This window comes from Sus scrofa, chromosome 6 (genome assembly GCF_000003025.6).
Source record: "Sus scrofa isolate TJ Tabasco breed Duroc chromosome 6, Sscrofa11.1, whole genome shotgun sequence".
In the NCBI taxonomy this organism is placed as follows: Eukaryota; Metazoa; Chordata; class Mammalia; order Artiodactyla; family Suidae; genus Sus; species Sus scrofa.
Window position 1 is genome coordinate 48,211,022 of NC_010448.4, and position 27,172 is coordinate 48,238,193.

General features: G+C 47.8%; 1 long non-coding RNA gene across 1 annotated transcript; it reads left to right on the top strand.

Annotated features, from left to right (window-relative positions):
- Window positions 709–25,527, top strand: LOC106507591. The gene is made up of 5 exons (XR_001303675.2): window positions 709–915; window positions 21,179–21,257; window positions 21,596–21,803; window positions 23,023–23,180; window positions 25,247–25,527. It is a non-coding gene; the product is annotated as an uncharacterized LOC106507591 (long non-coding RNA).

Here is a 27,172-nt window from a genome sequence, read left to right on the forward strand (position 1 = left end):
ACTCCTGTGGGGAACAGAAGTGGGACAAGGAAGGGAATAGAGATTTGAACAGAGAGGTTCATCATCGACTTGGCCGAGGAACTTGGTCTTAGTGGGACTTGACTTCCGTGGGGCTAAGGTCTCTCTTCTGGGGGTTCTATGAGAGCCTAGACCTTGATCCTCAGCTGGCTCAAGGGAGGCGTGGAGAGAGGATTTTTTTTTGTCATCTCCAGTCCACACTCAGTCTCCTGGCACCACCTCTGCCAGGTGAGGGCCCCTCAAACTCTGTTCTCTCGCACAGCTGGACTATCCGTAGTCACGCCTTGTCCTTTCTCTCTCAGTCTGTGGGCATCAAACCCCCAGAGACCCTGATTCTGCTTTAGGTTCTAGGACAAATGTGAGATCCTTAGGTTCTATTCCTTGATTTGTGCACTCCTGGGTTCCAGGCCCGAGGACAGGCCCAAGTGTAGGCAATTGAACTTCGGCCATCAGGCAGGACCTCATCCTCAAGTTCTCCTTTTGGAGCGAGAGGAGACGTCTTCAGCACCTAAATTAGGAATTTATAGAAGAGGTGTATTAGAATTCGGTCATCATGGAGGAGTTCCCTGGCGGCAGAGCAGATTAAAGATCTGGGGTTGTCACTCTTGGGGCTCCGTCCCTGGCCTGGGAAATTCCACATGCTACGGGCAGGGCCAAAAACAATCGTCATTGATGTGAAGTAATGTTTTCATCACCCACTCGTTGCATGAGGCCGTGGCTCTGCGGAGACTGAGAGCCGGGGTCTCGGAGCCCTTTTGGGAGGACAGATGGGGATCTTTCCTGCCACTCAGAGTCCCTGCCTCGTAGCAGTGCCTGGGCATCCTCGTGAAGTTATTCTCCATGACTCTCATCTCCCTGGAAATTCTTAAATGTCAGTGATTGCTCGGTAAACATAAGGTATTTGCTTTTGTGTGTTGCATTTGTTCGTGTTTATTGATGTGTTCACCTATTTGTTTAGTTGGGGGAATATGTTTACGGAAGCATAGAAGACTGTGCTTTCAGGAAGGTATTGAAAGGGGGCTTTTCTTCACTGCAAAATGTGGCTTCATCTGGTGTTTGTGCAGATTTTGGGAACTAAGAGAGACAATTGCTTTTGATGTGGTCTTCAGGGCTTTTTTTCTTTCTTTCTCTTTTTTTTTTTTTTAGGGCCACACCCGCAGCATATGAAGGTCCCCAGGCTAGGGGTTGATTTGGAGCCGCAGCCACTGGCCTATGCCTCAGCCACAGCAACTCCAGATCCACAACAACTCCAGATCCAAGCCATATCTGCGACCTACAACACAGCTCGTGGCAATGCCAGACCCTTAACCCACTGAGCGAGGCCAGAGGTCAAACCTGCATCCTCATGGTTCCTAGTCAGATTCCATTCCACTGAGCCAAAATGGGAACTCCTTCAGGTCTTTATAAGGAAGTTTTTTCTTGGATTGGATTAGGCAATTAATCCTTTTTTTGGCAGCATCCATGGCATGTGGAATTTTCCGGGCCAGGGATTGAACTCATGCCATGGCAGTGACCCAAGCCATTGCATTGACAGCTCAGGGTCCTTAACCCACTGCCCCACAAAAGAACTCCTGAGCAATGAATCTATTGTTTGTACAGTGTGAAATCTGGTATTCTCCTTGCAGCCTCCCATGAAGAAATCATGAGTGGTGGGGTGGAGGTTTCTCTCTGCTTTTTGACTGCGTTCACAACAGCCACAACTTTATAGGTGGGATCACTTTACACTTTCCCACGGCAACTCGTAATTGGACTAACAAAGCCATGTATATATTTTTTCTTTTGACTCCCACTTCTTGCCAGAGCAAAGTGAAGAAAAATTGAGAGTGGGGGTGGGGTGTGGCAAGATATATATATATATATATTTGGTCTTTTTACTGCCACACTTGCAGTATATGGAAATTCCCAGGCTAGGGGTCAAATTGGAGCTGCAGCTGTCAGCTTACACCACAGCCACAGCCACATCAGATCTGAGCCGCATCTGCAATCTATGCTGCAGCTTGTGGCAACGCCAGGTCCTTAATCCACTGACCAAGGCCAGGGATTGAACCTGTGTCCTCTACCTGCTAAGCCACAATGGGAGCTCTGCAGCGGTGTTTTGAGCAGCAATATATGTCTGGACTACATGTTTTTTTCAAAATATATTCATAGTTCTTTATGACAAGAAGAGAAATTAAGCAAACCTAGATTTTCAGTTGAGTTTCAACATTCAGTTAGTACGATAAGGAACTGAACTTCCGGAGAGCAAGCGCTGGGTGCAGGCAGGCTGTCATTAGGAAGTAACAGTTCAGGGGCTCCCATCGTGGCGTGGTGGTTAACGAATCCAACTAGGAACCATGAGGTTGTGGGTTCCATCCCTGGCCTTGGTCAGTGGGTTAAGGATCCGGCATTGCCGTGAGCTGTGGGTGTAGGTCTCAGAGGCGGCTCGGATTTGGCATTGCTGTGGCTGTGGCGAAGGCCGGTGGCTACAGCTCCGATTAGACCCCTAGCCTGGGAACCTCCATATGCTGTAGGTGCGGCACTAGAAAAGACAAAAAGACAAAAAAAAAAAAAAAAAAAAAGACAAAAAGGGGAAATAACAGAGTTCAGTTACCTTTTTTCTAATGATAAATTAGAAAATTTTAACCCATAATTGAAACATCATTTCTAATATCTGAGACATATAAACAGTACTACAAAAATAAAGGGACCATTTAGGAGAAGACTGTGAATGACGTAGGAATTCATCAAATCACAGAAGAAATCATAATGTCCGCTGGGAGATCCCAGTGTGGCTGAGCGGGTTAAAGACCTGATGTCGTCTCTGCGAGGATGTGGGTTCGATCCCTGGCCTCGCTCAGTGGGTTAAGGATCTGGCATTGCCATGGCACAGGTGGCAGATGTGGCTTGAATCTGGCGTTGCTGTGATGGTGGCGCAGGCCGGTGGCTGCAGCTCCAACTCTACCCCTAACCTGGGAGCCTCCATAGGCTTCAGGGGCAGCCCTAAAAAGAAAAAAAATGAAAGAAAGAAAACTGGTGACTGGAATCAGGCACTAACTCACTAGAAAGGAGGCACGTGCAAACAACATAAAGGTTGCTAATTATTTCCCTTATCATGTAGACCAAAAAATAAAAAGGCGCATCATTTGCCATATGGGTGATGACTTGCAATTTGGGTACCGTCTTGCGTTGTTCATTGGACAGCATGTTTTGCAAGGCATTTTGAAGCGTCACTCAACACCCGTAAGGCTCACAAAGTTCCCATAGAGGCAGGTCGTGTGTGTGTGTGTGTGTGTGTGTGTGTGTGTTGGGGGGTGGAGGGTAAAAGGAAAAGAGGAGGAAAACCAACTCCATAAAACCCAGAGATGAGGCACGTTAATTCCTTAGGGTTGGTCCTGCCCTGAATATGTGCTGCATCCGTGGAGCGTAGGAGGAAGGACGGCAGTTCAAGAGTCTGTGCCCCCTTGTTTATTGTTAGAACCCCCTGCTTCTGTTCGCATTGTCGAGAATGTGGTCTCTCACCCCACATGATGCGTAAGACTCTACTGTCAGGAAGCCAGGACTGTTTCCTTCTCTTCTTCTCGTACTGAGCTACAGAAAAGATCATCCCCCAGCTAGGCTCCCTTTCCTCCTTGTCTGTGGGACCTCTGCCACCTGCGTAGACATTCCAGACCGTGAGGTGAGGCCAAGAGCAGGGCCAGTAAAGTAGCCGTTCAGGTGGTACTCCTGTGTGCATTTCAGCAAGGTGTCCTCTTCGTGACAGACGCGTTTCTAAGTGATGCCTCTTCTGTGTGGATGCACGACAGCAACACGCCCCTACGCCAGGGGGTGCGTGTTCCGCGACCTCTGCTCTTCCCCCCCTTCTCCTAGGCAGCATCTCTGCATCCTCCTGACCCTCTGTGTTGTCCAAGCCCTGTCTCCGGATGTCTTTGAGCCTCCCTCTGGCTGCAGAGGTGCTGAAGCCGAGGCATAGGGTCCCAAGACCTACCTGCCCCCAGATGTCTCCTTCCATCATTGACTCTCTGGAACCGGAGACATGGCACATCACTAAGCCCTGAGCGTGTCTGAACCGCTTCAATGGCTTTCTCTTCTGTTCGTTTTGCTGCTACAGAAAACTTCTCTGAGGCACTCGGGAAGGATAGTTAGGAAGGCCTCATTCGGCAGGGACCACTGCCGTGGGGGTTTGCAGGGGGGGAAAGAATGGGCCTTATTTGTAAGTAAAAGAGGGAGAAGTGGAGATTGAGAGCCAAGGAGCAAGATGGGATCAGTGGGTAGAAAATTTCTTTCTTTCTTTCTTTTTTTTTTTGTCTTTTTAGGGCTGCCGCTGCGGCATATGGAGGTTCCCAGGCTAGGGGTCCAATTGGAGCTGTAACTGCTGGCCTACCCCACAGCCATAGCAATGCTAGATCCAAGCCATGTCTGCTACCTACACCACAGCTCATGGCAACGCTGGATCCTTAACCCACTGAGTGAGGCCAGGGGTTGAACTCACATCTTCATGGATATGAGTTGGATTCGATGACCGCTGAGCAACGAGGGGAATGCCTAGAAAGTTTCTAAGAGGAAACCTCATGGGTACGGCAATTCCGGCTCAACGAATTTGATGGGATTCTCATTGGCGGCTGTCCAGGATGATACGATAACAAGGGTGGAGGATGCCGTGTTTGGTCAGTGGTTGGGGTGGTTGGACACCAAGGGCGGGGAGTGAGAAATTTGTTCAGATGCTGAAGGTGGGAGATTTTTATTGAACGGACCCAGCAGAATTCCTGCTAAAACTGGACCAAGTGGGGCAAGGTCAGAGACTGAGGTCAGGACCTCGTCGAAAAGAGGGCTCAGCAGGGCCGGACTCGAGGCTAGTCACTGAGAGAATCTTTGGGGGTCCTTCTGTGGCCCAAGGGGACTGGCGGCGTCTCTGGAGCACCGGGATGCAAGCTTGATCCCTGGCCCGGCACGGTGGGTTAAGGATCTGGATCTGGCATTGGCACTGCGCTGTAGGTTGCACCTGTGGCTGGGAGCTGAGTCCTGGCCTGGGACATCCATAGGCCATGGGGCCAAAGAAGAAAAAGGAAAAAAGACAAGAGAGAGAATCTTTGTCATCCCTCATTTCGCTTTGTTTTAATTTGCCTTGCTTCCGTTCTTGGTGTTGTTGAATATATTTCTGAATATTTAAAAGCCATTCATGTTTCCTTTTCTATGAAATGTCTTTTTTTATTTCATACACATTGTCAATTTTTCTGTTGGGTTTTTGGCATATATCTTACTGATCTTAAAGAGCTTTTGGAGTTCCCACCATGGCGCAATGGCTTTAGAATCTGACTACAGTGGCTCTGGTTGCTGTGGAAATTGTGGGTTTGATCCCCCTGCCTGGCGCACTGGGTTAAAAGGATCTGGTGTTGGGAGTTCCCACTGTGGCTCAGCAGTAGCAAACCCTCTTGGTATCTGTGAGGATGTTGGTTTGATCACTGGCCCCGCTCAGTGGGCTAAGGATCTGGTGTTGCCGTGAGCTGTGGTGTAGGTTACAGACGCGGCTCGGATCCCGAGTTGAGGAGGCTGTGGTGTAGGCCAGCAGGTGTACGATTCGACCTCTAGCCTGGGAACCTCCACATGCCATGGGTGCGGCCCTAAAAAGACCAAAAAAAAAAAGGATCTGTAGGTGCTGCTGCTGGGGTTGCAGGTGTGGCTTGGATTCGATCCTCAGCCCAGGCTAGAATTTCCATATGTTGTCATAAAAATAAATAAACAACAGAGAGTCCGTGGTGGCCTAGTGGTTAAGGATTCAACATTGTCACTGCTGTGATTCCAGGTTAATCCCTGGCCTGGGAACTTCCGCGTGCTGTGGGTGCAGCCAAAATAAAATTAAAAAATACAATGGCCCAAAGGAGTAGTTATATAAAAAAAAAAAAAAAAAAAAAGAGAGAGAGAGAGAGCTCTTTATAGATTAAGCATCAAAAACTTCCTGTATCATTTATGTTGTATTTTCTCCCCTTGTTGTTTTTATCTTTTGAATCCTTCATCATATATTTTGCCTTTAAAACGTCTAAATTTAATGTGTTTAATTTTACTGATTTTTAATGGATACTATTTTGAATACAGTTATTATTTTATTTTTATTTCTCTATTTATTTATTTTGCTTTTTAGGGCCACACTCGTGGCACATGGAGGTTCCCAGCCCAGGGGTCTGATCAGAGCTGCAGCTGCCAGCCTCCACCACAGCCACAGCAATGCCAGATCCGAGCTGCGTCTGCGACCTACACCACAACTCATGGTAATGCTGGATCCTTAACCCACTGAGCGAGGCCAGGGATCAGACCTGCAACCTCACAGTTCCTAGTCGAATTCATTTCTGCTGCTCCGAACTCCCTAGCATTATTTTATGGTTTTTTTTTTTTTTTTTTGGTCTTTTTTGCCATTTTTTTGGGCCGCTCTCGAGGCATATGGAGGTTCCCAGGCTAGGGGTCGAATCGGAGCTGTAGCCGCCGGCCTACGCCAGAGCCACAGCAACGCTGGATCCAAGCCGTGTCTACAACCTACACTGCAGCTCACGGCAACGCGGGATCCTTAACCCACTGAGCAAGGCCAGGGATCGAACCCGTAACCTCATGGTTCCTAGTCGGGTTTGTTAACCACTGCGCCACGACGGGAACTCCCCTAGCATTATTTTAAATCTAATCTATTGCATCTTATCAATGAGCGTTGCATCCTAGCTAATGACTATTCACTCTTGTTTTCTAGGTGTGGGGTTCTGATGGGGAACCGCACAGGCAGGGTCTCTGTTCTCTGGACAATCCATCCATGGAGGGGAGAAGATCTGCTCATTAGTGGCCTAGAGCATAGTTACAGGTTGGCCAAGTGGGTAAAGGATGAGCACCCGACCGTGTGGAAGCGCATGGTATCTTCTACCAGATGGCATCCATGAGGGGCAGAGACTTGACCTGGGAAAGAAAGGATGCGAAAGAGTCTGATGTTTGGAGGCAGGGCTCAGATGTCCCTGGAAATGGGAACACGTCATAGCACCCTGCCGAGGGAGGTAACCTGATTAGTTAAACGGGGACAAAGAAGCCGAGAGGATGTCACATAATCAGTGAAAGAGAGTCTTGGACTCTAGGGAAAAGCTGGCTCCTAGTGCCTTGTTGCCATTGACAGAGGGCTACATTCTAAGTACAGGAGGCGAATCACTTCTGGGGACTGATGGACAGGGACACAATTTGGTCCATCTGGCAAATATTGAAGAACAGAGTATCTGGGCCAGGAGAGGATTCGCAGGGCCAAGGGGATGCCTTGGCATTTCTCTGGGGGAGGCCTCAATGGCTTTGCCTGGAAAAAGGAGGAAGTGGAGCTGGAGAGAAGAGGTGATGTGGGAGTTCCTGTTGTGACTCAGTGGAAACGAATCTAATTAGCACTCATAGGACGCAGGTTCAAATTTGTTTTTGTTTTTGTCTTTTTTAGGGCCGCACCTGGGGCATATGGAGGTTTCCAGGCTGGGGGTTGAATCGGAGCTGCAGCTGCCGGCCTACACCACAACTCACGGCAACGCCAGATCCTTAACCCACTGAGTGAGGCCAAGGATCAAACTCACAACCTCATGTTCGGGTTTATTAACCACTGAGCCACAATGGCAACTCGCCTTTTTAGGAATTTGAAAGGAGGAGGAAGGAAAGGATGCCTCGGAAAAAGGCGTGGGTCAAGGGCTGGGCTGTCTTAATGGCTAGTAAGTATTATTTTAACAGTGAGGAGAGAAGGAGGAGAAATCATAAAATTGGTTTTATGTGTGTTATTTTTTTATTTTTTATTTTTTTGTCTTTTTATTTTATTTTTTTTCCTTTGCCATTTCTTGGGCCGCTCCCGCGGCATATGGAGATTCCCAGGCTAGGGGTCCAATCGGAGCTGTAGCCACCAGCCTACGCCAGAGCCACAGCAACGCAGGATCCGAGCCGTGCCTGCAACCTACACCACAGCTCACGGCAATGCTGGATCCTTAACCCACTGAGCAAGGGCAGGGATGGAACCCGCAACCTCATGGTTCCTAGTCAGATTCGTTAACCACTGCGCCAGGATGGGAACTCCAATGTGTTATTTTTAATAGGAAGTAATTTATTGACTGGTAAAACATTGGCATGGGGCCTGGACACATGTCTGTCCTGTGCACAAAAGCCTCTTGTGCGCCAGTAGTGCCTTTTGGCTCTGTGTCCTCATGGTACCATTTGGCGATTTGGTATCCTGCCCACGGAGGGAACATCTAAGCAGGTGGCGGATACTATGCAGAGGATCTCACAACTATGATTCTTTTGTCTGTCAGCGGCTCTCCTGCTTGGTACCTCTAACAGGACCCTAGGTCCTGTGACACCGACCTGGGAGACCCTGGTCTAACCGGTGGCAGGTGGCAGGTTCTGTGCAGATAAGGAGGAAAGGTGGCCAGCCTGGGGGCCTCCCTCTGCCTCGGGGAGAAGGAGAAGGAAGCGGTTCCTGATGCCCTCTTCCACGTCCACAGACTTGCTGCCATTGGAGAGACCCTACTGTGAGGGGTTCTGTGTCTTTCCAGTGATGGGCCTTGAACCCCACTCAGACCTCACTCCTCGATTCTTTGGAAGTCACCTTTGAGCCACATGTCAGATGAGATATATTTTCTTTCTCTTAATGAAGACCTACGCTTCATTTTTAAAAAACCGTAGTTGATTTATAAGATTGCATTAGTTTCAGGGGTATGATATTTATGCTTCATTTTAATTTAATTTTATTTTTATTTTATTTATTTATTTTTCATATGGCCAAACTTGTGGCATATGGAAGTTCCCTGGGCTAGGGTGTTGAATCAGAGCCGCACCTGGGGCCTATGCCACAGCCACCGTAACGCCGGATCTGAGCCGCATCCACGACCTACGCTGCAGCTTGCGGCAAAGCCAGATCCTTAACCCGCTGAGTGAGGCCAGGGGGTGAACCTGCATTCTCATAGATACTAGTCGGATTTTTTTTTTTTTAGTCTTTTTGCCTTTTCTAGGGCCACTCCTGCAGCATATGGAGGTTCCAAGGCTAGGGGTCGAATCAGAGCTGTAGCCACCGGCCTACGCCAGAGCCACAGCAACACGGGATCTGAGCCGCATCTGCGACCTACACCACAGCTCATGGCAACGTGGGATCCTCAACCCACTGAGCAAGGCCAGGGACCGAACCTGCAACCTCATGGTTCCTAGTCGGATTCGTTAACCACTGAGCCTCGACGGGAACGCCTAGTCAGATTCTTAACTGGCTGAGCCATAGCGGGAACTCCTAAAGCCCCAGCCACCTCTCCTAAACCTGAATATCGCCAGAGCAGAGACTAGGTTTCCGCCCCCGCTCAGGGCCCAGGCAGAATCGATGGCAGAACATCTTCTGAAACAGAAACACGGCCAGTGGCTTGTTGAGCATGTACCCTGTCATCCCTGTGTCATGCCCTTGAGATGCGGGTAGAACTGAGACACACTGCTCGCCTCATGGTGTTTCTGGGGTGGAAGGGAGGTGGGCAGACACACAAGCGACACAGTCTAGAGTGAGGAAACGTTATGGTAGGCACCAGAGGAGCATAGGGCTGAGAGGGCGGGGTGGAGGCGCCCGTGCATAGACGATAGCCCAGAGGAAGCTTTGTTTGGGTTTGACTTAGAAAGAGCAGCAGTATCTGGTACAGTGGAGTCCTGCAATCCTGCATTTGTCTCCTTCCTTCCTTCCTTCCTTTCTTTCTCTCTTCCTTCCTTCCTTTCTTTTGTCTTTTTCTTTCTTTTTTTTTTTTGCTTTTAGGGGCCGTACCTGGGGCATATGGAGGTTCCCAGCCTAGGGGTCAAATCAGAGCTGTAGCCGCCGGCCTACGCCAGAGCCACAGCAATGTGGGATCTACACCACAGCTCACAGCAACACCGGATCCTTAACCCACTAAGCAAGGCCAGGGATCGAACCTGAAACCTCATGGTTCCTAGTCGGATTCCTTAACCACTGAGCCACGATGGGAACTCCCCTTCCTTCCTTCCTTCCTTCCTTCCTTCCTTCCTTCCTTCCTTTCTTTCTTTCTTTCTTTCTTTCTTTCTTTCTTTCTTTCTTTCTTTCTTTCTTTCTTTCTTTCTTTCTTTCTTTCTTTCTATCTCTTTCTTTCGAGCTGCACCAGCAGCATATGGAAGTTCCCAGGCTAGGGGTCCAATTGGAGCTGCAGCTGCTGACCTACACCACAGCCACAGCAATATGGGATCTGAGCCATGTCTGTGACCTACACCACAGCTCACGGCAAAGCCAGATTCTTAACCCGCTGAACAAGGCCAGGGATCAAACCCCCATCCTCATGGATGCTCGTGAGATTCGTTAATTGCCGTAGGAAGCTCTGTATCTGCTGATCTTAAACTCCTTCTTTATCCCTCCCCACCTCCCTTCCCCCTTGGTAACCTCAAGTCGATTCTCTAGATCTGTGAGTCTGTTTCTGTTTTGTAAGTAAGTTCATTTGTGTCATATTTGAGATTCCACACGTAAGTGATATCAATTGGTATCTGTCTTCTCGGTCTGACCTCACTTACGATGATAATCTTTGGGTGCATCCATGATGCTGCAAATATGCTGTTTTAGTGCCTATTGTATAATTTACTCGCTTCCATGGCAACAGTTAGTTTCCCGCTTTCAGCTGATTAGAGGAGCTGTAGTTTAGTTTGCCCCTGGCCACAGGTTTACAGAGTAGACTGTGGATCATGGGCAGTCTGGACTATTTCCGTGAGTTTGCTTTCCCCTTTCTATCATCTTCTTGATTGTTAAGCATTTGCCTTGAGTCTGGCCTTTTCTTTAGTGCAGTGATGGAGACTGAAAGACAAAAATTGATTAATTTGAAGACAGGAAAGGATATCTCAGGAATTTAAATGATCAGCTCAAAGCAAAACTCCTTTGAGATCCCTGAATGAATGCTCCCATTTCTTTTACTCAAAGGGCCATAGCAGAAATTGAAACACAACATATATATGTTTTCTTTTTAGGGCCGCACCTGCGCCATATGGAGGTTCCCAGGCTAGGGGTCGAATCAGAGCTGCAGCTGCCGGCCTCCACCACAACCACAGCAGTGCTGGATCCGAGCTGCCTCTGCGACCTATACCACAGCTCAGGAGTTCCTGTTGTGGCTCAGAAGAAACAAAGCTGATTAGCACCCATGAGGACGCAGGTTTGATCCCTGACCTCGCTCAGTGGGTTAAGGATCCAGCGTTGCTGTGAGCTGTGGTATAGGTCACAGAATTGACTTGGATTCTACACAGTTGTGGCTATGGTGTAGGCCAGCAGCTATAGCTCCAATTTGACCCCTAGCCTGGGAACCTTCATATGCAGCAGGTGTGGCCCTAAAAAGACGATAATAATAATAACAAAAGATTTACAACAGCTCAGGGCAATGCTGGAGCCTTAACCCACTGAGCGGGGCCGGGGATCGAACTCATGTCCTCATGGATACTAGTTGCATTCTTAACCTGCTGAGCCACAACAGGAACTCCTGAAACACAACATTTTGTCTTGTGCGTGGCTGGATCACTAGAGCAAATTGAACTTACAACTCGTGCAGCCTCCTGTGTAAATGTGAGAGTGTTGTATAAGAAAGAAGGGGAACGTGATTATAATAGAAACATTTGGGGGCGATTCTAAGACATCCGAATGCTCTGAACTACTAACGTCAGTTCAGTATGTTGTGCAGGGAGAATCTTCACTTTCCCTTCTTAAAATCATCCCCTGAAAGCTGGGAGTAAGTGCAGTGGATTGTTTCACTGTGAAATTCAAAGGCAGAGCCAGCGTCAGAGACCAAAGTGAATTGAAAGAGTGAGAACGTGTTTTTCTTTTAAACTATGCAGACACATATATTTGAGAACTACTTGAAGGGACAGAGAATGTCCATTTTTATTTTTAAAATGTAATTAATGCATTAATTTGGGGGGCCACCCATGAAGCATGTGGGAGTTCCTGGCCAGGGATGGAACCTGTGCCACAGCAGTGACCTGAGCCCCTGCAATGACAATGCCAGGTCCTTAACCCGCTGTGCCACAAGGGAACTCCAGAACGCCAGTTTTTAAAATACAGAAAAATAAAATAAAATACAGGATTGATGTTAAACAGTGAGGTATTTTTCTTCTTTAGTGCAGCTTGAACAGACTTCCAAAAGTGGGGAGGAAGCGAATAGGCAATAGAGAAAAAGTAGAGGAGTCACTGAGATGAGGGGAAGCAGGTCTGCATTTCTGTTTCCACTTGAGATACTGTCCTTTCTGAGTCTGACTCATCACCAGTGTGAGAATAATAAATATCACAGTCAAAACTGATCTTCTTTTTTTTTAATTTTTTATTTTATTATTTATTTATTTTTTTGTCTTTTTGCCTTTTCTAGGGCTGCTCCCACGACATATGGAGGTTCCCAGGCTAGGGGTCTAATCGGAGCTGTAGACGCCAGCCTACACCACAGTCACAGCAACACGGGTCTGAGCCGTGTCTGCAACCTACACCACAGCTCACGGCAACACCACATCCTTAACCCACTGATTGAGGTCAGGGATCGAACCTGCAACCTCATGGTTCCTTGTCAGATTTGTTAACCACTGAGCCACAATGGGAACTCCAAAACTGATTTTCAACATGAGAAAGTCTACAGAAAGTAAAGCCTGAGGGAGTTCCTTTCATGGCTCAGTGGTTAACGAACCCAACTTGGATCCATGAGGATGCAAGTTCGATCCCTGGCCTTGCTCAGTGGGTTAAGGATCTGACATTGCCGTGAGCTGTGGTGCAGGATGGCAGCTGCAGCTCTGATTTAACCCCTAGTCGGGAACCTCCATATGCCGCAAGTACAGGTACGGCCTTAAAAAGAAAAAAGAAAAAAAAAAGCCTGAATTTTCCGGTCCCCCCAAGATGCTTGGAGAGCGTTGCGACCTTTCTCGTTAGACGGAAGACTGCTGCTGAATGTAACTGAGGGAGGGCGCCTGCTGGTAAGGCAGCCCCAGATGCTGGACAAGTGCACCTGATGCTACGCAGAATGGTCCTGCTTCCCTGGAGGGGGGAGAAGGCTGTGACTCTGACTCCCGAGACCATCCTTCCCTGTGCACTTGGAACCATCGTGCAGCTTTGCCTGTGCCAAGATGTTGACGTATGTATGACTTAATTCCAAAAAAGCAGGTGCACTCTAGAAAGTGGATACGGGAGTTCCCTACGTGGTGCAGCGGGAATGAATCTGACTGGTGTCCATGAAGATGCCTGTTCGATCCCTGGCCTCCCTCAGTGGGTCGGGGGCCCGGCGTTGCGGTGAGCTGCAGTGGAAGTCGCAGACGCGGCTCGGATCTGGCGGGGCTGTGGCTGTGGTGTAGGTCGTCAGCTGTGGCTCCGATTTGACCCCAAGCCTGGGAACCTCCATATGCTGTGGGTGTGGCCCTAAAAAGACAAAAGAAAGAAAGTGGATACAGTATCTTCTGTATAGAAAATGGATGGCGTGGAGCTCCCTTGTGGTGCAACGGGTTAAGGACCCCGCATTGGCATTCTACTCTGGGCTTTTTATCAGTGTTGTTGCCTGTGTCCTTTAGGGATTTCAATGAGCACCACGAGGAAGGGAGACACAGCTTAGAAACAGCGTTTTCCTTGGAGGTGGAATTAAGGCAATAATGTTTAGCACACACTCACGTAGAATTTTTTAAAAGGAATTGTTTCAAATCCTTTATTATGTGCATTTATTATTACCTCATACAGAAGGAACACCACAGAGACTGTTACATAGTTGAGACACAGCCTAGAGATGTTGGCAATAACCTGACCAAGGTCACAGCCACTAGGGGTGAGAAGCGCACCAGTGGCCTCCACAGCCTGCAGTACCAATGCTTATGCCCTGCTGCCTCCTTCACAGAGTGAATGCAAATATAATTACATAGCTCACTTTCCTGAAAATTTGTCCCTGGGGTTGTCTTCCAGGGGTTAAGCTAAGGCAGTCAGATTCAAAATTGAAGGTCAGTGCAAGAAGCAAGGAGGAGTTCCCACTGTGGCCCAGACAGGATTGGCCTGACGTCTCTGCAGCACCAGGATGCAGGTTCAGTCCCTGGCCCAGCACAGCAGGTTAAAGGATCCAGCGTTGCTGCAACTGCAGCGTAGGTCACAACGGTGGCTTAGATCCAGTCCCTGGCCCAGGCACTCCATATGCCACCAGGGCCAAAAAAGAAAAAACAAAAAAAGTGAAAAGAAAATCCACAGAATAAGAGCATATGAAAAACACTAACTCTACAACTCAATTAAAAAAAATGAAAAAGAAGCAAGGAAAGTTTCACATTTTTCAAGCCCAAGTCTCACCCTCTCTATGCAAAAGAGCAACGGAACACTGGAATAAATCTCGCTTGAGGAGTGTGTGTGTGTGTCCAAATGCAAATTTTAATTAGAATAAACTAGAGTTTGCCTATAAGCAGATGGATGTAATACACAGTAGCAAACAGTAGAGAGTTTGTGATCTACTTCCTACAAACAATGAAAAGTGGTTTGAGTCTCAGTTGGTTACGATTTTTTCCTAATTTTATTTTTTTGTCTTTTTAGGGCTTCACCTGCGGCATAGGGATCGAATGGGAGCTCCAGCTGCCGGCCTACACTAGAACCACAGCAATGCCAGATCCTTAACCCACTGAGTGAGGCCAGGATTGAACCTGCAACCTCATGGTTCCTAGTCAGATTCATTAACCACTGAGCCACAGTGGGAACTCCTGTCTTTTTTTTTTCTTTTTAGGGCCACACACCTGCAGCTTATGGAAGTTCCCAGGCTAGGGGTTGAATCAGAGCTGCAGCCACAGCCACAGCAACGCCAGATCGAGCTATATCTGTGACATCCACTGCTGTAGCTTGCAGCAACATGGGATCCTTAACCCACTGAGCGTGGCCAGGAATTGAATCCTCATCCTCATGGATACTAGTGAGGTACAGTGGGAACTCCCTATAATCCTTTGTTTAAATAAATGTCTTCTCTTCCTTCTGAAATAAAGCCAGATAGCATTTCTCAGTGATTTTTTTAAATCAGCTTAAGTAAATTTCAACTATTTCTTGAGAATCTCTTTATGATTCTATAACCTAGGGAAAAGTAAATAGAGACTTCACATTGTGTTTAAAATTAATCAGCATAAGGAAGTGAAAATTCTGGTGAAGACATGCTGAGATATTTTAGGACTTAGTATAAACAGTACTTAGCAGTTGTGCCAACTTTGTTGTCACACAAAGCCAGGAGGAAAAGTTAAACAACATTATAAAAAGTAGGAGGTCCTGGATTTTCCTTTGTGGCTCAGAGGTAACCCAACTAGGATCTACGAGGGCGCGGGTTCAATCCCTGGCCTTGCTCAGTGGGTTAAGGAGTTGGCATTGCTGTGAGCTGTGGCGTAGGTCGCGGAGGCGGCTCAGATCCCAAGTTGCTGTGGCTGTGGGGTAGGCGGGCAGCTGCAGCTCTGATTTGACCCCTAGCCTGGGGACTTCCATATGCCACCAGGGTGGCCCACAAAAAAAAAAAAAAAAAAAAAAAAAAAAAAAAAAATTTTGTCTGGGTATACGCCCAGCAGTGGAATTGCTGGATCACATGGTAGTTGTGTGTTTAGTTTTCTGAGGCGCCTCGGGACTGTCTTCCGCAGTGATCATACCATGTGCCATTTTAGCTTTTGTGTCCCAGTTGCTCTGTGTATCCACTGTTTTCTTTGTCCTTGTGTTTCTGTCTGCCTTTTGGTCTGGTGTTTTCCTATGATGTTTTTTCAGTTTCCTCTTTTTCTTCATGCTTTGTGTGTTTCTGCTCTAGGTTACGCTTTGGGGTTACCGTGAGGTTTGTATAAAATGTCTCATAGATAATGTCTCCGTCTTATCTTCGTTTACTTATATGGGTTCCATCCTTTTCCTTTTCCCCTCTTGTGTTTTTCTTATCTCAAGTGATCTCTTTTGATGTTGCGATTTTGCTACCAAATGGAAGTAGCTGCAGTCTTTTGTTGCCCCTCGCATTTATGCTATAATAAAATATTTAAGGGCGTTCCCACTGTGGCTCAGTGGGTTAAGAATCTGACTAGGATCCATGAGGATGCAGGTTCCATCCCTGGCCTCGCTCAGTGCTTAAGGGTCTGGCGTTGCCAAGAGCTGTGGTGTAGGACTCAGGCACGGCTCCGATCTGGTGTTGCTGTGGCTCTGGCGCAGGCCAGCAGCTACAGCTCCAATTAGACCCCTAGCCTGGGAACCTCCATATGCTGCAGGTGTGGCCATTAAAAATTAAAAAAAAAATCTATTGTAATAAAGAGTTACAATTTTCTGATTCTGTTTATCACCTTTCCTAACATTTTGTGTACTTTGCCTCTTTGTTTTTGGTAGAAAGGCTCCCTTCCTCATTTCTTGTGAGGCAGGTTTGTGTTGGATAAATTCCCTCAGCTTTTGTGTGTCTGGGAAAGATTTATTTCTCCTTCGTATCTGAATGATAACTTTGCTGGATGGTATATTCTTGGCCGACAGGTTTTATCTTCTAGTATTTTGAGAACATCATTCTACTTCCTCCTAGCATGTAGAGTTTCTGCTGAGAAATGGGCTGATAGCCTAATGGGAGTTCCTTTGGGGGCTCCCATCCTTTTTCCCTGGCTGCCTTAAAAATCCTTTCTTTGTCGTTAGCTTTTTTTTTTTTTCTTTTCTTTTTTTCTTTTTTGCCTGCCCTGCAGCATATGGAGTTCCTGGGCCGGGGATCAGATCCCAGCCACAGCTGAGACCCATGCCACAGCTATTACAACACCAGATCCTTAACCCACTGTGCCAGGCCTGGGATCGAACCTGTGTCCCAGCTTTCCAGAGATGCCTTCCACCCTGTTGTGCTGCAGGGGCAACTCCTGTCAGTGGCTTTTGACAAACTTAATATAACGTATCTTGCAAAAAGGTCTTCCTGTATCAATGTAATTAGATGTTGTTTTAGCTTCATGGACTCATGTATCCAGTTCTTTCCCCAGGTTTGGGAAGTTCTCAGCTCTTTTCTTTCTTTCTTTTTTTGCCATTTTTAGGGCTGCACCCACAGCATATGGAGGTTCCCAGGCTAGGGGTCAAATCGGAGCTACAACTGCCAGCCCGCGCCACAGCCACAGCAATGCCAGATCCAAGCCGTGTCTGCGACCTACACCACAGCTCACAGCAACACCGGATCCTTAACCCACGGAGCAAGGCCAGGGATCAAATTCACATCCTCATGGATACTAGTTAGATTCGTTGCTACTGCGCCACAGTGGGAACTCCCTAGATTTCGATATTTGATCTTTTGCTAATCTCTCTTCCATACGGTCTGCTCTATTTCCAGTGCTTTCTACAGGACTCTTTATTTCTTTCATAGTTTTCTTCATCTCTAGAATTTATTTGGTTCCTTTTTAGAGTTTTAGTCTCTCTGGTATTTTTTCTGTTCATTCACTTTATTTCTGGTCTCCGTGAATTGCCTTTCCGAGTTATCTTGTAGCGTCACTGAGTTTCTTCAGGACAACTGTATTGACTTCTCTATTTTTGTTTTTGTTTGTTTGTTTGTTTGTTTTGTCTTTTTGCTATTTCTTTGGGCCGCTCCCGTGGCATATGGAGGTTCCCAGGCTAGGGGTCAAATCGGAGCTATAGCCACTGGCCTACGCCAGAGCCACAGCAACTCGGGATCCGAAGCCGAGTCTGCAACCTACACCACAGCTCACGGCAACGCTGGATCGTTAACCCACTGAGCAAGGGCAGGGACTGAACCCACCACCTCATGGTTCCTAGTCGGATTCGTTAACCACTGCGCCACGACGGGAACTCCCGACTTTTCTATTTTTGATTGAAATAGTCCATGACTTTAAGTTTAGTTTCTGGAGAATTGTCATTTTCTTTTGGTGGGACAGCGTTACCATGTTTCTTCCCGGTGATTGATGAATTATTGTTCTGCCAGTGCCTTTGATGTCCGGAAACACCCTTCCTCTTGGTTTTATTAGTTCAAGTTCAAAATTAGAGGCCTTCCAGTAGATGGCGATATAGCACAAGTCTTCGGTTTCTCTTGCCTGTGCAAACTCGGGGATATATTTGAGTCAGCACTTGCCTCCTTGCGCTGCCTGTGTCAGACAGAGGCGAGGCTCCATGCTCTGATGACCGCTTCTTGTGCCTCCAGGGTCATTGGTGCCTGGCAGATGCCAGTGTCACTAGTCCCACCTGGGACACTGGGAGGGCGAGCTCTTCTTCTGGGATTCCCTGAGCCGCAGCATCTACCACTAAGAAGGGAGGGAGAGGGCGAAGGGGGAGCCTAGTTGCATGGGTCCCACTGCCATGTCGGGTGTTGTAGGGCTTGTAGGCATCTGTGTGTGGGTGAGGGCCTCTTTATTGAACTGCCCGATTCTGTCAACCCCACTTCCCCACGCCTCAACCACGTCTGAATCATTGCTCTCCAGGATTCTGCAAGGGCCTTACAAATAGGCTTTCTTTTTTGTCCAAGTCCACTACAGTCTGTTTTTTACACAGAGCCTCAGAAGAGGTCCTTTTAAAACATAAATGGGAACAGATCCCACCTCCTCCCCACCCCGCCCAGGCTCCCATCTCACTTGAAGCAAGGGTCCGTATAATAGCCTGGGATCTACTTTTCTGTACCCTGAGATCAAGCCCTGCCTCTGTCCCCTTTTGCTCCAGCCACACTGTCATCCTTGCTGTTCTCCCAAATTTCCCCACTCCCACATTGTGCTCCTTATCAGTAGCTGGTTTTTCTGACTGCATATTCTCCCCAAGATATGCAAGACTCTTTAGCAGTAACTAGAACCACAGTGGTGGCAGTGCCAGATCCTTAACCCACAGAGTCACCAGGGAAGGCTAAGATTTAAAAAATTTTTCTGGCTGCACCTGTCAAGTATGGAAGTTCCCAGGCTGGGGTTGCATCAGAGTTACATCTGCCAGCCTATGCCGCAGTTGGCAGCAACACCGGATCCTTAACCCACTGAGCAAAGCCAGGGATTGAACCCACAGCCTTAAGGAGATTGTGCCGGGTTCTTAACCCACTAAGCCACAATGAGAACTGTAAAACTCTTTTCTTGACTTTCTCCAAGTCTGTTTGAATCTCATCTCTTTCATGAGAACAACCCTAACTAAGCCCTCTGTGGACAGCTCTGTTCCTCTACCAAAATCTTTTTCAAGACACTTGTCTTTTGCTTGAGTGTTATATTTAAAAAATTACTGCATGTATTTTCCAACTGGAGTGTAAGCTCCATGGAGCAGGATTTTTGTCTTTTTTCCTCTTATGCAGATAGGACAAGCTTGCTGCCAGTTAGTCGCTTAGTTGTCAAATGAATGGATATGTGGACGAATAGACAGGTGGAAGGATCCTTCTGGTTGCTTTACTCACAACCCTTTGACTGGGGATTCTGTGCATCTAATATTTTACATATAAGAAGACTGGGGGGGAGTTCCCGTGTGGCACAGTGGTTAACAAATCCGACTAGGAACCATGAGGTGGTGGGTTCGGTCCCTGCCCTTGCTCAGTGGGTTAACGATCCAGCGTTGCCGTGAGATGTGGTGTAGGTTGCAGATGCGGCTCGGATCCCGTGTTGCTGTGGCTCTGGCGCAGGCCGGTGGCTACAGCTCCGATTCAACCCCTAGCCTGGGAACCTCCATATGCTGCGGGAGCGGCCCAAGAAATAGCAACAACAACAACAACAAAAAAAGACAAAAAAGACAAAAAAAAAAAAAAAAAAAAAGAAGACTGGGGGAGTTCCCATTGTGACGCAGCGGAAACGAATCCGACTAGGAACCATGAGGTTGTGGGTTCGATCCCTGGCCTCTTTCAATGGGTTAAGGATCCGGCAATACTGTGACCTGTGGTGCAGGTTGCAGACGGGGCTCGGATCTGGTGTTGCTGTGGCTGTGGTATAGGCTGGCAACTACAGCTCTGATTAGCCCCCTAGCCTGGGAACAGTCATATGCTGTGGGTGTGGCCCTAAAAAGACAAAAAAAAAAAAAAAAAAGCTGGGTCTAGCAGAGGTTTCTGTAATTAGGTCCCGCAGGGGCAGAGCTGGGACTCTTGTCCCAGGGATATGTTGCTCAAGATTTTTTTTTGGCTGTGGTGTGTACTGGCTTGATGTAGGATCTCTGTTCCCAGGCCAGGAATTTAACCCTGGTCACAGTGGTGAAAGCACTGAATCCTAACTGCTAGGCCACCAGGGAACTCCCTGGAATAGATTTGACATCAGAGAAAAAGTCAGCTGCATACAGCATGGGGTGGGCACCAAGTTTATGAAGCAGGGTAGCCAAGGAGCTCTTTGTTATATATATATATATATATATATTTTTTTTTTAAGGGCTGCACCTGAGGCATATGGAGGTTCCCAGGTTAGGGGTCTAATTGGAGCTGCAGCTGCCAGCCCAGGCCACAGCCACAGCAACGCCAGATCCGAGCTGAGTCTGCGACCTACACCACAGCTCATGGCAATGCCAGATCCTTAACGAGGCTAGGGATTGAACCTGCGTCCTCATGGATACTAGTCAGGTTCGTTTCTGCTGAGCCACGACGGGAACTCCTCTTTGTTATAGTTTTATCATTGCACCTTATCAGTAGATATGACTGGATATTTTACACTGACTCTGATGCCTGCGCTGCGGTTAAGAGTATCAGCATCTTCAGTTCAATTAGAAGCTCTTCTTGTTATCACAGTGGACTTTGGAGAGTGCACACTAAACACAATTTGGAGCCATGCGTGTCCAAAGAATAGAGGGCAGGGCTCTACAGCCTGCGTGAAAGGGTCAGGGGGTGACACCCCTCCTAACAGCATTTATAGGGCACCTTCCCCAGACACACTCACACGCAGTAGTTTCAACTGGAAAGACTCAGCTGGAGACTATGGAATCCTTGGTACGAAGGATGGGAGAATGGCCCTGATCACCTCTGCTGCTTGGGCCAGGTCACCTGGCACCAATCACCGAATGAGTACTGGCAGAGAATGCGTCTGTGTGTGTCCATGAGAATCACTGGATGGGCATAATCATACGTCCTAGGCGTAAGTTTTTCTCTGGGTTGGGAAGTGTTTGTAATAGGTGTATCTGTGACTCTGAGGACAGGTCTGGGCTGAAATTAGTGTCTCCTTGTTGGAGGCGTGCTCTTGTCTCTTAGCTGCAAGAGAAAGCCCCGTTCTCTGACTTGATTCTGCCGGGCGGGCGGCGGGGGAGAAAACGCTGGCCTCCCCCTCACGCCTGCATCCATCTCTTCCACAGCCCAGCCCCTAGGACGGTCTGTTTCCCTGGCTGTGGGTTGGATGGTGAAGATCAAGGCCGATCTTCTGCATCCCAGCAGGTGAGTAGATCCCAGTTTATGTTTGACAGAAAGCGACGCCCCAGGGGGAGGGTGTTGGGGACCCTCACTGGAAACAGTTCAGGATTCTTTAATCCTGAGTGAGCTGAGGTGGCTCGTGCAGAAATGTGAGGTTACACTCAGGTGGAATTTCCTGTGTGTGTGTGTGTGTGTGTGTGTGTGAGAGAGAGAGAGAGAGAGAGAGAGACGGCAGAGTGAGAAAGGTGGGGGGAAGGGGAGGAAGGGAGGGATGGCGGGGGCAGGAGTGTGTCCCTGAGGAGGTTAAGGAGTAACTTACCTGGACACCAGTGATGCCGTGAGCCATCTTCTTGTCCCTGCAGAAAGAGCCCAGAATTCAAGGCGGATTTCTTGTGTGTCCCGAGGAAGGCGGCAACATCGCATTCCATTTCCGGGTGTAGGGCAGCAACGCCGTGGTGATGAGCAGCTTCCAGGAAGGGGATGGAGGGAGGCAAGAGAGCTTCTTCCCACCCTTTTGTGCCAGGACAGCCGTTGGAGCTGCGGATTTTGGTGCTGGACAGTGAATACCAGGTGTGTGGTCCCTGCGGGGTGAGGGGCGTGGAGCGTGGTGGCTGCTGTGAAGAAGCATGTAAGAGGCCAGCTCTGAGCTGATTGCAACAGACCGATTTTTTTTTGTTGAGAATTTTCAATACATGTGTTTTTTTTTCTTTTTTTAAAAATTATAGTTATTTACAATGTCGTGCCAATTTCTGCTATAACTTTTTTTTTTTTTTGTCTTTTTTGCTATTTCTTTGGGCCGCTCCTGTGGCATATGGAGGTTCCCAGGCTAGGGGTCGAATCGGAGCTGCAGCCCCTGGCCTACGCCAGAGCCACAGCAACGCGGGATCCGAGCCGCGTCTGCAACCTACACCACAGCTCACGGCAACGCCGGATCGTTAACCCACTGAGCAAGGGCAGGGATCGAACCCGCGACCTCATGGTTCCTAGTCGGATTCGTTAACCACTGCGCCACGACGGGAACTCCTGCTATAACTTTTTTATTTTAATTTTATTATTATTATTATTGTCTTTTTTTTTTTTTTTTTGCCTTTTCTAGGGCTGCTCCGTGGCATTTGGAGGTTCCCAGGCTAGGGGTCTCATCGGAGCTACTGCTGCCAGTCTACACCACAGCCATAGCCACAGCAGATCTGAGCCGTGTCTGCGACCTACACCACAGCTCATGGCAACGCTGGCTCCTTAACCCACTGAGTGAGGCCAGGGATCGAACCTGCACCTCATGGTTCCAAGTTGGATTCATTTCCGCTGCGCCACAACGGGAACTCCTGAACCCATCTTTTGAAGGTCACTGAACACAACTCTTTGAGCACAACCCTGTGCACTGTGCAAGCAGAGACTCAGAGGGGAACCCCACGCAACTCCTGTTCTCATGGACAGTCAGGAATGTGGAGGGAAAAGTGCAGCCCACTGTCCTCAGGGGGAAGCAGGGATGGTGCCCTGGCGGCAAAGGAGGGCCGTGAGGATGATTTACTGCAGCAGTGTTTTGGCAAGATTTCCTGGAGAAGGAGATATTTGAACTTCGTGTGGAAGTTCCCTTAGGGATCGATCCTGTGCTGCAGTTGTGACCTGCACCACAGCTGCAGCTACGCTGGATCCTTAATATGCTGTGCCCAGTGGGAACTTCTGGGAGTAAAGATTTTTTACAGGCAATGAGACGAGAACAGGCATTTGGGAAAGGGAAGGAGGAGGCCAGATTGTTCTGGACTCCCCAGCAATGTACCTCTTCCCTTAGGTGCTTGTGAATAACAGGCCCACCTACAGCTTCGGCCACTACCTGCCACCACAGTCTGTGAAAATGATGCAGCTGAAGGGGGATGTGCTGGCTGCGGTGGAAGTATGCTGAGGGGCAGAGGACCAGGCAATGCAGATGCCTGCCTGTCACACTCTTTGGTAATGTGTGGGATCACAGCATTTCCCAGAAGATGCTGAGATGGCCTCACAACCCTGCACTTAAGCGAATCAGAGTAAAATCTTCCTAGTATGAACCAGGACTTGGCTCTTGCTGGTAGGGAAGGCATCCAGGGCGTATTTGGTGCCTAGGGAGAGTCGTGCCAGGTACAGAATGGGGAGGTGGTTTGGGAAGGACCCAGATGGCCAAAATGCCAAGGGCTGGCCCTGAAATAGAGACAGGGTCCGAGTGTCTCAGGGTATTGGGAGGAAGGTGGGCAGGTTGGGGGCTGTGTAGGGAAGGGGCACAACTTTGTGTCTGTGAGCTTCTTTTCACTTGTTTATTCAACCAAAAATATTAGTCAGTCTTCCCTAGAGAAGCAGAACCAATATGGTGCTGTGTATGCATATGGGTGCATGTTACATAATTAGATATATATAGGAGTTCTCTTGTGGCGCAGTGGGTTAGGATCCGGCATTGTCACTGCAGCAGCTTGAGTCACTGCTGTGGTCTGGGTTCGAGCCCTGGCCCGGGAATTTCCACATGCCATGGGAGCGGCCAAAGAAATATATATATTATATAAATTTATATATTATATGAATATAAATATTATATATATATAAAGAGATTTAGCATAAGGAATTGGTTTTCTATGATCATGGAGGCTGACAAATTCCAAGATCTTTAGGGTGAGGCGGCAAGCTGCAGACCCAGGAGGGTCAATGATGCAGTTTCAGTCTGAGTCTGAAGGCCCGAGACGGAGGAAGAGCCAGTGCTTCGGTCCCGTTCTCAAGGCAGGAGAAATCCCCCCTTATCCAGGCAGGACCACCTTTCTCGTTCTCCTCAGGCCTTCGCTCGACGGGACGAAGCCCACCCATGTTAGGGAGGACAGTCTGTTTCACTCGGTCTGTGGATTCCAATGTCAGTCTCCTCCAGAAACTCTCTCACAGACACACCGAGAATAGTATACAACCAACTCCCTGGGCATCTCGTGGCGCAGTCAGGTTGGCGCATGAAATCAACCACTGCAGCCCCTTGCTGCAATCCACCTCTGCACATAGACATTCCAATATGAGCACTTCCTGATGCTGAAAGGACCAGGGATTGAGGCTACTGACAAAAGGAACGTGAATCAAGGATGAGGTTAGCCCAGAGGGAGGTTTTGAGCTCAGGAGCTGAACGTCAGGTGTCCAGGCAGATAACGACTTTGACCGTGGGGCACGGCTTTCCTGGTGTCTGTCTCCCCTCACTTAGGAGCACCTAGGAGTTTCAGGGGTTATAAAGTGTGACCTAGGAGGCTGGGCCCACATGCTTCCAGACTTCTCCAGGCTGAAGTCCTCTGGAGACAAAGAGAAACTACAGTCTCTGGACCTGCTTAATCCCTAAGTTCCTGGGGATCCTGAGTTCCCACAATTCCCCAGATGCTCTGTATATAAAGGAAGCTTTGTTGCTTTTTTTCATCTTCAGGTCCTCTGAGCATTCTTCCCTATTTTTGTACTTGGCCATGAATAATCTATCAAGGAAATTAAGAAACTATAGCTTCTGGCCTACACCACAGCCACAGTGACAGGGATCAAAGGCACACTGGTGACCTATATCACAGCTCATGGCAACGCCAGATCCTTAGCCGACTGAGCAGTGCTAGGGATCGAACCCTCATCCTCATGGATACTAGTTGGGTTTGTTACCTCTGAGTCACAACGGGAACTCCTGATACTCTTTTAGAATAGCATAAAAAAAGAGTACAATCCTTAGAATTAAATCTAACCAAGGAGGTGCAAGACTTCTACATGAAAATGACAAAACACGTTGAAAGAAATTAAAGACTCCAGTAAATGAAAAGACATTCCATGTTCAGGGAGTGCAAGCTTTACTGTTGTAAATGCTGTTAATAGTTATAAATGTGGCATGGGTTCGATCCCTGGCCCAGGAACTTCCACATGCCAAGGGTGTGGCCAAAAAAATAATTATAAGTATTATTAAGGTAGCAATACTATCCAATGTGATTTGAAGGTTCAGTGCAATCCGTATCAGAATGCCAATGGTCTTTTTTTTTTTTTTTTTTCAGAAATGGAAAAGCTGATTCTAAAACTCATATGGAAGTGAAAGGGACACCAAATAGCCAAAATAGCCTGGATAAAGAAAGAACAAATCTGAGGATTCAAATATCTCACTTTCAAAACTTCCTACAAAGCGATGCTAAGGGATCTAAGGAAGAAAGCATGACGTACAAGAACAGATGGGCGATGTCAGCAGAGAGACAGGAATTCTAAGAAAGAATCAGAGAGAAAGACTACAGGAGTTCCCTGGTGGCTCAGCAGGTTAAGGATCTGGTGTCACTGCTGTGGCTCAGGCTGCTGCTGTAGCATGGGTTTGACCCTTGGCCTGGGGAACCTCCCCCAGGTGCGACCAAAAAAAAAAAAAAAAAAAAAAAAGAAGGATAAGCAATGAGATCCTGCTGTATAATACTGGGAACTGTATCTAGTCACTTATGATGGTGCATGATAATGTGAGAAAAAAATGTGCTTATGTATGTGTGACTGGGTCACCTGGCTGTGTAGCAGAAAATTGACAGAACACTGTAAACCAGCTATAATGGACAAAATAAAAACCATTATTAAGAAAAAAGAAAGAAATGCTACAGGTTTTTAGAAATTACATAAATGAAGAATGTATTTGATAATCCCATTAGTAGATTAAACATAGCGAGGAAAGAATCTCTGAACTTGAGGATGTGTCAATATGAACTTCCAAAACTGAAAAAAAAAAAAAAGGACTGAAAAAACTCAGAGGCGTTCCCGTCGTGGCTCAGCAGATGACAAACCCAGCTAGCATCCATGAGGACGTGGTTTCGATCCCAGGCCTCGCTCAGTGAGTTAAGGATCCGATGTTGCTGTGAGCTGTGGTGCAGGTCTGCAGCTGTGGCTCTGATTCATCCCCTAGCCTGGGAACCTCCACATGCCTCGGATGCAGCCCTAAAATGACAAAAAGACAAAGACAAAGACAAAGATAAAAACCCCAAATGTTCGAAAACCATGGAACAAGTGCAAAAGGTGTAGCACATGCTTAATGGGGATTCCAGAAGGAGAAGAGAGAAAGGAACAAAAGAACTATTTGAAGCAATGATGGTTGAGAATTCTCCAAATTCATGCAAAACACCAAACTACAGACCCAGGAAGCTCAGAGAACAGCCAGTGGGATAAAAGCCCCCAACCCCCGGCACCCCCAGAGCAATAAAACCGAAGTCCTGTATCTCAGCATATTATTTTCATACCACAGAGTATCAAAGATGAAGAAAACATTCTGAAAGAAGCCAGAGGAAAGAAACACCTATAGAGGAGCAAAAACACAAATAACATCTAGGAGTTCCCGCTGTTGGTTCCTCAGGTTAAGAACCCAGCTAGCATCCATGAGAATGTGGGTTTGATCCCTGGCCTCGCTTAGCAGGTTAAGGAGCTGGCGATCCTGTGGCTGTGGTGTGAGCTTGCATCTGCGGCTCCAGTTTGACCCCTAGCCTGGGGACTTCTGTATAATGCAGGTGCGGCCCTAAAAAAGAAAAGAAAAGAGAAAAGAATAACATCCAGTTTCTCCTTAGAAACCATGCAAGCAAGGCAAGCAGAGTGAAGTATTTAAGGTGTTGAGGGAAATTGGCGCAACCACTGTGGAAAGCGGTATGGAGATTTCCCCAAAACTGGAAACTAGCACTATCATGTGACTGAGCAGTTCCACTTCCCTGAATTTATTCAAAGGAAATGAAAATCCTAACTGGAAAAGATCCACAATAGTCCTCCCTTAGCAACAGCAGTTCTGTTCCAAGACCCCCGGTGGCTGCCTAAAACCCTGGATGGTACCAAACCCACAGATAAAGATGAACCTTGAACAATGGGGGTGAAGTTTGGGGTGCTGACCTCTTATGCACTCAAATCTGAGTGTAACTTTACGTGGGCATTGGGTACCCACAGTTCTGTGTCCATAGTTCCCCAGACTTGGATGC